At 40.2% G+C, this 9,562-nt stretch overlaps 1 long non-coding RNA gene across 1 annotated transcript; it reads left to right on the forward strand.

Moving 5' to 3' along the window:
• The first annotated feature begins 594 nt into the window (after window positions 1–594).
• Window positions 595–4,916, forward strand: LOC146507051 (uncharacterized). Its single transcript, XR_014877215.1, has 3 exons — window positions 595–1,157; window positions 1,629–2,102; window positions 2,638–4,916. It is a non-coding gene; the product is annotated as an uncharacterized LOC146507051 (long non-coding RNA).
• Window positions 4,917–9,562: the final 4,646 nt, after the last annotated feature.

A 9,562-nucleotide genomic window follows, 5' to 3' on the forward strand; every position in this document is an offset into this window, starting at 1 on the left:
TTCATTTCTTTTTCTGAGAATTATCAGAGGTTAACAGCTTGTATCGGATTCTCTTTTATGCTCATGATTGATAACACGCAGCCTGATGTTGTTCCAGTTTCTGGTTATCCACGAGATTTTTACAACTTATTTCCAGTTTTCCCGTTGACTTGCTCTGAAATAATTAAGCCCTTTAATTAATAATAGCTGAAAATTAAGACTAAATTAAACTACGTTTGTGGCAATTTCTCGCTTAAATCTGAGTAATGTGAGCTCTTTTGCTCATGAACTAAAATCAAGATAATAGCTAGGTGTCTGAAAAAGTATTTAGTTGGCAATTGTCCAGTTTTTTTAAGAGCTTTTACTATTTGCTGAGATTTACTCGTAAACTTGGCATTTTCAGTCGAGTACCCGTTATTTGAAATTGAATGTGTTGAATCACAGCGCCGAGAAGATAAGAAATATTGTTCAAACACCAGTTTGGATGAGTGAATGAAAAGCAGGCAAAAGAAGAGGTGTGAGATTATGCGTGTGTACGTGTAGAAAGCACCTAACAAAGAAGAAACATCAACCACTGGTTATGTTACAGTAAGCAGAATCACAGCACGTCACTGTAGTGTGCCTTGATTTGAGGTGGTTGCATGCAGGCCTTGCTGGTGGTGCCTGCAGGCAGTCCTCTCGTTGCCCGGGAAACACAGATGGTGGATGAAGGGGGCGCATACAAAAGACCATAAACCTGTGGCAGCAGCTGGAGACCGAGACCAGCGATTAATTCAGGTCTGCGCGCTGAGTGAAAGAAGTTACTGTTCTCATTAATACCCTCCGCTCATGTTCTTTGTCCCGAGGCTTCCGACTCCACTTTATACTGTTTTCCATGGACTGGACTCCCGTCAGTGCGCAGCTGTTGTTGGCACTCCCACATCTGCTTCTCTCCGCTCGGCAGCCATATAGAGAGGACGCACAGCCGCGGTTCGTGTTAGTAGCGTGCTGCCACTCGATCCAACCAGCCTTTCAGTGCGGGCGCAATCACTGCGCACACACACGACGCCTGTTTTCCCGTCTGATCGGCTTGCTGTCAGCCTGGTAGAGGAAGACGAAGAAAGCAGATAAAAGGCGAAGAAGGAGCGATCTTTTGCTATCGTTTGGTGACAGGTGGATGTGGATCCCGGAGATCACTGGTAGGAAAAAAAAATAGCTAATTTATTTCCAATTATTCTGCTCTTCCGTTGCATTCAACTTTTACCCCCCTCTATCCCTCCCAATCCTTTAATAAGATCTATGTTTTTAGGCAAACACTGACTCCTTTAATCCTTCCAGTTGAGGGCCTATTATAGAGAATATGTCTTGTAGGCTGTAGGGTGTATGCTCGTTTACCATAGAATATGAAAAAAAAATCTTGTAGTTATTTTTAATCTCAATACATCTCTCAATACAGCAGGATGCAACCTACCCTATATGTCTTTAATCTGCAGAGAACAAGCTGTAGTCATTATTTTTGCACTGATTTGCCAAGAGCAATGTCAAATAGTCCCAGCCTTAACTTTGATCTTCTAATATTAAATTCACATCTAATATGAAGTATATATGAAGTATATACATAGTTTATAGTATATAGACAAGTCCATTTGACTCAGTATTTTGCCTTTTAGGTACTCCCTGTAGATTCATCCACAGCGCTGCAGACAGAGACACACAGGATGCTGGGAGGATCCAGAAGGGAACCAACAACAGGACAGGTTATGTGTACAGACTGGATTGTCATCATTATCATCTCTAGGGAGGTCACACGGAAATTTAATAGCATTACTCAGTCATTTAGATAACTGATATTACTGACTCCTATCCTAAGTGACTCATATGTTTTTACAGTGGGTGTTTTTCAGTCCACCGTGTCTGAGACTAAATATAAAGCATAAAAAGAAACAAAAGAAAGATGAAAGAACAACCAGTACCTGGGGGATCTTGTGAGGACAGTTGGGTTGTGTCCCACTTTTTTCTGCTGCTTTGTGTTGTGTGCTCTTCTCCAGTTACATCGATGGAAAAAGATGGAGGGGCTTGACAGGACTTCATTGTACTCCCGGTGGCTTCGCTCCATTGCCCTCTACTGTGCTGCGTATGGACTGGTACAGGATCTAGCCACAGATTTATACCACTGACTTTTATTCCTCCACATTCACTTTTATGTTGTACACAGTGACTTCTTATATAAGTGCCGATGAATATAAAATACAGAGCCAGTTTTTTATGGACTCAGTCATGCTTTTGTGTGAGTGTGTGTCTCTGTGTGTTTGTGTTAAGCCTCTATGCTGGCACAGAGGACAGATACATGAAGACCAGATAGAACGTGGGAGATCAGTTATGTGCTTAATCACTGACATTTATTATTATTATTATGCTTGCTATATAGGTACTTTTTTCATGATTATGGTTAAGAGGTGAGATAAACCACAATTTGGATCATGTGACCAAATCATATTAGCATAATCTGCCCCTCGGGTGATTTTATTCAAGATTTTTGTAGAAAAGGAAATATTTGTCAATATTTTTCAAACCAGTACAAAACTATATCTTTGTAATCATGCCATCATTCACTATATCTATATTATTTTATACTACACTATACCATCCTAATTCCCTTTATTGTGACTTGTCTTGCAGTGATGACCACATAGTGCCATTTTCCCTGCCCTGCACCTTCAGAAGAGCGAGTCCGTGTTCCAGTGTTTTCCTACTGAGAGATGACTTCTGCTTTTGCAAATCAGTGAAAACAGTATTTCACTTGTTGCTTCGTAGTCAACATCAGTGTGCTCAGATTTAGCAGGGAGATATTTCATGGGTGTTGTACAGAATATTTTGCTGCAGTGTGATTTTTTTTTTTTTTGTAAGTAAAAGCGCGTCCTGGCCCGTTCTCTGACCTTATTTTGCTGTTCAAAAACAGTGACGCGTGCGGTGACCTCTACTCTTTCTAACCCTCTGACGGTTTCTTCCTATATAAGATACTTCACTCAAAGCGAGCAGTGTTTCACCAAGACTATATTTTGTGTCTTTTCATAGCTGGAGTTTACTCTGACAGATTTGTGCAAAGCTCTGATATTTGAAAAAAAAGCTGCTAAATTGTGTGAAAATGACAAGTTCCCAATGTGCCATTCACACAGTATGTTTTTGTTTGTGTGGAAACCTCTAAAGTTGATCACACTTGTGTGTGTGTGCGTGTTACGGGGGTGTCTACGTGAGTGCACGTGTTTCTTTGCATGTACCCTATACGTATGTCTGCATGTGTCTCTTATCAGTCAGATGAAATGTATTTGTAACGGGCCTGAAGCTAAAAGCTGCTTTACTGTGATTTTTGTTTTCACAGCTGCACACTCAATAACAGGCCTATATTCTTTTAGCCACTGGATGTACCAGATAAGGGATAAAACAACATTTACAAATGGTTCTTAGCATTTGTTACAACCTCACTGAAGTAGCAGTTATTATACTGATTTAGATCACAAGGATGCCATTGGAAATTAATGGTCTGTAGTTTTCTAAACGATGCCCGCTGGCATTAATTAAGTTGTCCCGATGCCTACAGTCCTATCATTTCACACTGAAGCCAATTTCAGCAAATGCTAATAATTATGCGTAAATAGATTTTTACCCACATCTGGGTTGTACTAACAGTATCTCACTAATCTCTAACAGTACTAATATATGTGCTAACAGTTGGAGGATTACTAACCTGTATTGAGAATGCTGTTGGCTGGCATTTCTAACCCTAACTTGACTAACCCTCTGCTTTCTGCCCGCGGTCTGCAGCGCATATACTTCCTTTGCATGATTTTGCATCCCTTCTTTTAGAAGTTTAAATAAATCGTTAAAGTCGGGAAAAATGTTGCACTGAGCATGTCAAGAAGGGTTTCGGGACTTGGAAAGTGAAAGAAAGCGATTAAGCTCAAGGTGAAAAGACAAGCGGGAACAGCTGCTGACATCAAACTGGGTTGACCACACACTTACGAGCAATCAACGCAAAAACGATTGTGATCAGATTCAGAGAGGTCAGCCTTTGCATTTGTACGTGCTCTGTGCGGTCAACCTGCAGGTGAGTGCCTGGCTTGTTGTCAGCTCGGGCGGTGATGTCAGACAGAAGCTGAGCACACCTCAGTACTAACTCCTGATTGGTGCTGATACTAACAGTCTTGATCCTGTAAATGTCCATCTTACTAATGTCTTTGTTTGCTGTTCTTTGCTAAACTTTGAGTAAATCAAAGCATGCCCAGCAATACCAGCAATACCACTGGACAGACCTACTATGAACAACAGTCATCAACAGTCATCAAAACAATTCACTAACCCAAAAGAAGAGTGTTGAACAGCTCTCTACAAACTAACAAACTAACCTACTAATGAACACATAACCTAACAAAAATTAACTAGAATCAATAACTCTCTGCTCAGAATTGTTGAAGCGCCCCAGCATCGAGGGGATCGATGCTGGGGCGTCACTTACTAACAGAATGAAATTCAACAACGTGCTTGAATGTGTGCGAGAGGGAGAGAGAAGAGCGAGTGTGTACAAGAGGTGTGTTTGTGTGGAAATGCAAACAAGTTGCAAACTGGCTGTGAGCACTGCAAAAACCTCCAAATACTCTTGCAGCCTAAATGTAATCCTTGAACCTCTCAGTTTATGTATTATGTGGAAGCAGCATGTTCATTAATGTTTACACTGACATAAATCGTGTTTTGAAAAGAACAAAACAAAAAAGCAATACAAGCAAAATGTCCATAAGAACAGCAGGAGGTCAAAGAAAATGTGTTGATAAAGTTAAAAAACAGTAATTTGATAGTGATTTTATTGTTTACTGTTTCATGAACAATTTCTGAATATTTTTGTAAAGTTGTAACTTTTGTTTCTAAAACTTTGTATCCAGTTAATAAAATTTTTTGCAACATAGCGTTTCGTCATGAGGCTGTGGGCCCGTGTTTCCTGTCCTGTTTCGGTCACAGACGGCGTGGAGTTAGTTTTAAGCAACAAGCGCAGATCAGAAATGACACTCAAGGTTACACATTGCTTTAAAATGTGAAGACAATGGCCATCAGAACACAATTGGTATTGTATCTTATCAGCTCCAATTCAATATAAAATACTATGTATAAACCATAAAGTAGACAATATTGCATCAAAAATAATGAAAATAATATTGCTAGTGATTTGTAACATTATTTATTATTAATTCACAATCAGCAATAAATATATATGCATAATATATGTATATGTGCATGTATATTCTGTAAATACGTACATAAATAATATTAGCAATGAGTATAGAAAAAATGACCAGATTGCTTCATATTTTGCATAAAGTAAATAGCTACTAGTTCATTTTGTTGGGAGCTGAAGGAGTGTTAGTGTAACGAAATGTGTTTACGACCCATAAATACTGCAACACACTCATTGTGTCAGTGCCTCAACAACCTTTCTGAATTCAATAACCTTTTTTTAACCTGATAACAGGGATGACATCATTCAACATTTATCTTTTGTATTTGTTTCTGACAGCTGCTCAGGTATAAAAAAGGATCTGGTTAAGGTCAAATGATGAAGCTCTGTTTATCTTGAAATGCTTACATACCTGTAGTATTTTATCTCTCAAAGAAATGTCATGGATCTTTAAATCATCATTAATGGCAGAGAAGCGCTGGCATCAAAGTGGGAAGTGGTTGTATTGCTAAACTATTTTAAATATTATGCATGTGTCTGGCTGATCAGTCAGATCACCATGTTCCTCATGTCTAAAATAACTGCATTTTTTTCGTGGATGCAAACTTACAGCAGGGGGCAGCAACTCATCATGTTGGGAGATAAAAACGATGTAAAATCTAGCACAGGTTTCTTCTTATATTTAAGTCGAGCGGACACATATTTGTGATGGCGCAATGTTTCAGACTATTCTGTTGATACTCCTTCACATTTACATCAGGCCTGCTTCAAACACTGCATTTATGATTCCTTTTAAACCACATTTTCAGCAATGTTGATTTTACAAATACACAAAGTGTGTTACAACGCAAAGGTGAAACAAACGTGGTTAGTAATGTTAGTAGGATATGAGTGTATTCCTTTAAAACTCTCTTGTACAAAGAAACATTATGTGCAGACACTGTGTGCATTAGATCCATCACGTCATACAGGTTTGTGTGTCTGCGCCAGAGACAGAAAGAGCGAAACACACACCGCAGTGGACCTTCATTCCAGCATCCTCCTGATCTGCATGGGTCAGACACACTGGGTTCTGCTCTGCCCCCCATTTGAGCCCAATGTGATCCAGATGACAGGGGGGTTTCCACAGGCAGAAGTTGGGGGGCCCGAGGTCTTCATGGGTCAGCGGTAATTCACCGCAGAGCTCTGAAAGCAGAGTCTTAACACACACAAAACCCCGCACAGAAAAGTGAGGCTCCACTTAAAGTCTTAAATATCACACAAACCTCAGTTCAAAGGCAGGTATGTTTGCATGAAAAGCCTTAATCGGCTTAATGATGTCCTCTAGCGCATGGTTAGTTTTGAAAACACACTAATGCTCAAGTTTATACAGGCTTGGATACCACAGAGACATTTATGTCCCAAAGACAGAGAGAGGCAGAGACCGAAAGCTTGTGTGTGTGTGTGTGTGTGTGTGTGTGTTGATGTAAGCAATCAGTAATTTCCACAATTATCTAATTGTGTCAGAATTTCTGCAAGTTTTTACCAATTATCCATTTCCGTTTTCTTCTTTGTTTGAATAAAATAAGGAATGTCTTAGCACACTGCTCATGTGTGCGTGCGTAATTATGTGTGCGATCCAGAAGCAGCCCTCTGTAACCAGAGCCTCCATCATATGGAGGATGCCTGCTGAAATAACAGCTCCGCTACTTCCAGCGGAATGTGTGTGTAGGCTGTAAAAGATGGCGAGGAAGAAGAAGAAGAAAACCTAAGCCCGGGAAGTATTTCTCTTTGTGGCACTGTAATCAGCAGTGCTCTGCCCTGTAGAGCTTAAAATAGTAAAACCACTGAAAGACAGTTCAAGGACTGAAAAGAGATCGCTCTCGCTGCAAGTGTGTATTTTTATGTGTCGCTGCTTCCTGAATGAAGACGTGAATCTAGTTACAATATTCTTCAGGTTTTCTATTTTTTAGGGGAAAAAGTGTTTTCCAGGCCTGCTGTATGTGCGCTGTTGTCGTGTTGTAGAACCTTTACAACCTGTGTCCTGTTTCCACATACATTTGCAAAAATGTATGTGGAAGTTAACGGAGACTTCCTATTCAGTTCAGTCTGGATAAGAAGCAGACAAGTTACACATGTAAAGAAGAGGAACAAGCAGAAGGAAGAGGGAGTTCCTTTTCCATCAGGTAGAGAGCAGCTAAAAAAAAAAGGAGTGCTCGTAGCAGTAAAGCAAACCCAGGGCATTAAAGAAACAATGAGAACTAAAACTGAAACCAGGCTAGAAGTCCAACTTATACATTATATGTACATGTGCAACAGTCTTGAATCAAATGGTCTCGCACCAACCATCAGAAATCAGTCTTTTCAGCGGTTGTGTCTTGCTGGGAAACGCTGAGTCCAACTCTTCCACCATATCCGACACCAGTTCCACAGACAATTCCAAAGCCACTCTCCTTGGCATCTGTCTGCACTACATCCTGTTGCTTCCCTACTGGAGCAACACAGCAGAGCAAGTACAAGTGCTGAAGACAGGGGTACCAATTGTGGCTCTGGGGTTGTTGGTCTTTCAGCGCACAACATAGGTTTTGACACATGAACTGGGGGGAGTTCATAAAATATTTCTGTGCTGGAACGTTTATGATCTAGCTGATCTCTATTAAGCTTCACTTTAAACTAGAATGCAGGTTGTTCAAAGTGTCGGTAGACCGGCATTTCTGATAACCAGCGCCAACTATTTTCAGATTATTGGAAAGCAGAGATTGTTTTGTTTTGATGCTAAAATTATTGCACATTTTCTGCAAAATGTTTGCACATTATACAGCGCACAGCATCACAGTCACCTTCCATTGAGCAACTCACCTCATGGACAGCTTCTATTAAACCCTATGACACATGATCTACTTGGTCATTTCCTCCTCGGTCCTGTGTCTTCCTTCTAAACACTAAGTCTAGTTAATAACGTAAAAAAAAATGGTGATATTAAGTGGAAGACCTGGTGCTTCCTAAACGTCTTTCTTTTTCCACACCTCCACCCAACTCGGAGACTAGATAAGCGGACAGCTGGAGAAGACCAATCTGTCCTGCTGCCTGGTGAATGATGGACAGTAATTAAAAGTTAGCTAATAACCTCTTCACACCTGACATTTCAACAGGGAGGTCCTGGACACCATTATCTACATATAGATTAAACAGCGTAATTGGCAGAGAGATAGGGTTAGGGGGATCGTGAAAGAAAAAGGAGAAAAAAAAAAAGAAAAGGGGCCAGGCCATCGCCAAACCATTAAGCAGAATATCTGAGTGACACTCTGATTTTGCTCCTCTTGCTAATGCGACAGGAATTGAGCTGAACTAAAACGCTAAATGAATGAAGCCTATCTCGGTGTGGTTATTACCGGGGCAAACATCGGCCGTGGAAAATAGCTTTAATTTCATAATAATTGCTAGAAGGACGTGACTCGTTAGAGACACAATATGAGAGTGAAAGGAGAGAGGGAGGGGAGGAAGGAAGGAAGGAAGGAAGGACAGGAGAAACTCTTTTGAGGAGGAATGCTGTTAGTTGAGCTGCAGCACTTGCTCTCCCACACGCTGCCATTTACACAAACTCACCGATAAGTGATACTGTGGACTGATAAGATGAATTGATAGCGGGGAGGGGGTGATGGTGGGGTAGCTGGACTGTCATTAGCGCTGGAATAGGAAATATTTCATTTTAAAGCTAAAATATTCCTGAATGATTTTCCTCGCAGGTTACAGTTTCCCAGAGTACCCGCTAGTTTGTAATCAACTCTAATAGGCTATTACACATTCACTGCACCATAAAATAAAAAATAATAACAATAATTCTAATAGCTTTATTAATGAATGTGACATTTAGCTTAAAAGCAACCCACTTTCACTACCTGTGCAAACTGTTAAGCTTTTAGTCCACCAGTTTTGTATTTTGACATGTTGAAAAGCACAATTTGACTGTTTTTTGTTTGTTTGCAAAATAGATCAAATTTGACTTAAATCAATTCAGGTTTTCAATTCAAACTACAAAAAAAAAATAAAAAAATAGTCCAAGGTGCTTTGTACTGTGAACACGCTACAGTATTTTAAAGAAAACCCCAACCATCCGACAACCCCTATGAGTAAGCACAAACTCATTTTTACCAGGAAGAAACCACTATCAGGTATCTGATAGTGACGCGATAGTGAAGACTAACACCACTCATTTATCTTTACGCTAAATATAAACCTAAAAACAGCAGCTGGTAAGCTTGAGGGAAAAAAATCTTGGCTGGCTCACGAGACCCTTATTTACTCATTATATCCTGTTTGTGCATACAAAAAGGCCAGGTGTGAAGGCACTAGGCAGCAGGCCTCGATGCTGAAGCCAAAGAGGAATCACCTTTAAGCACA

Source organism: Neolamprologus multifasciatus, chromosome 12 (genome assembly GCF_963576455.1).
Source record: "Neolamprologus multifasciatus chromosome 12, fNeoMul1.2, whole genome shotgun sequence".
Taxonomy (NCBI): Eukaryota; Metazoa; Chordata; class Actinopteri; order Cichliformes; family Cichlidae; genus Neolamprologus; species Neolamprologus multifasciatus.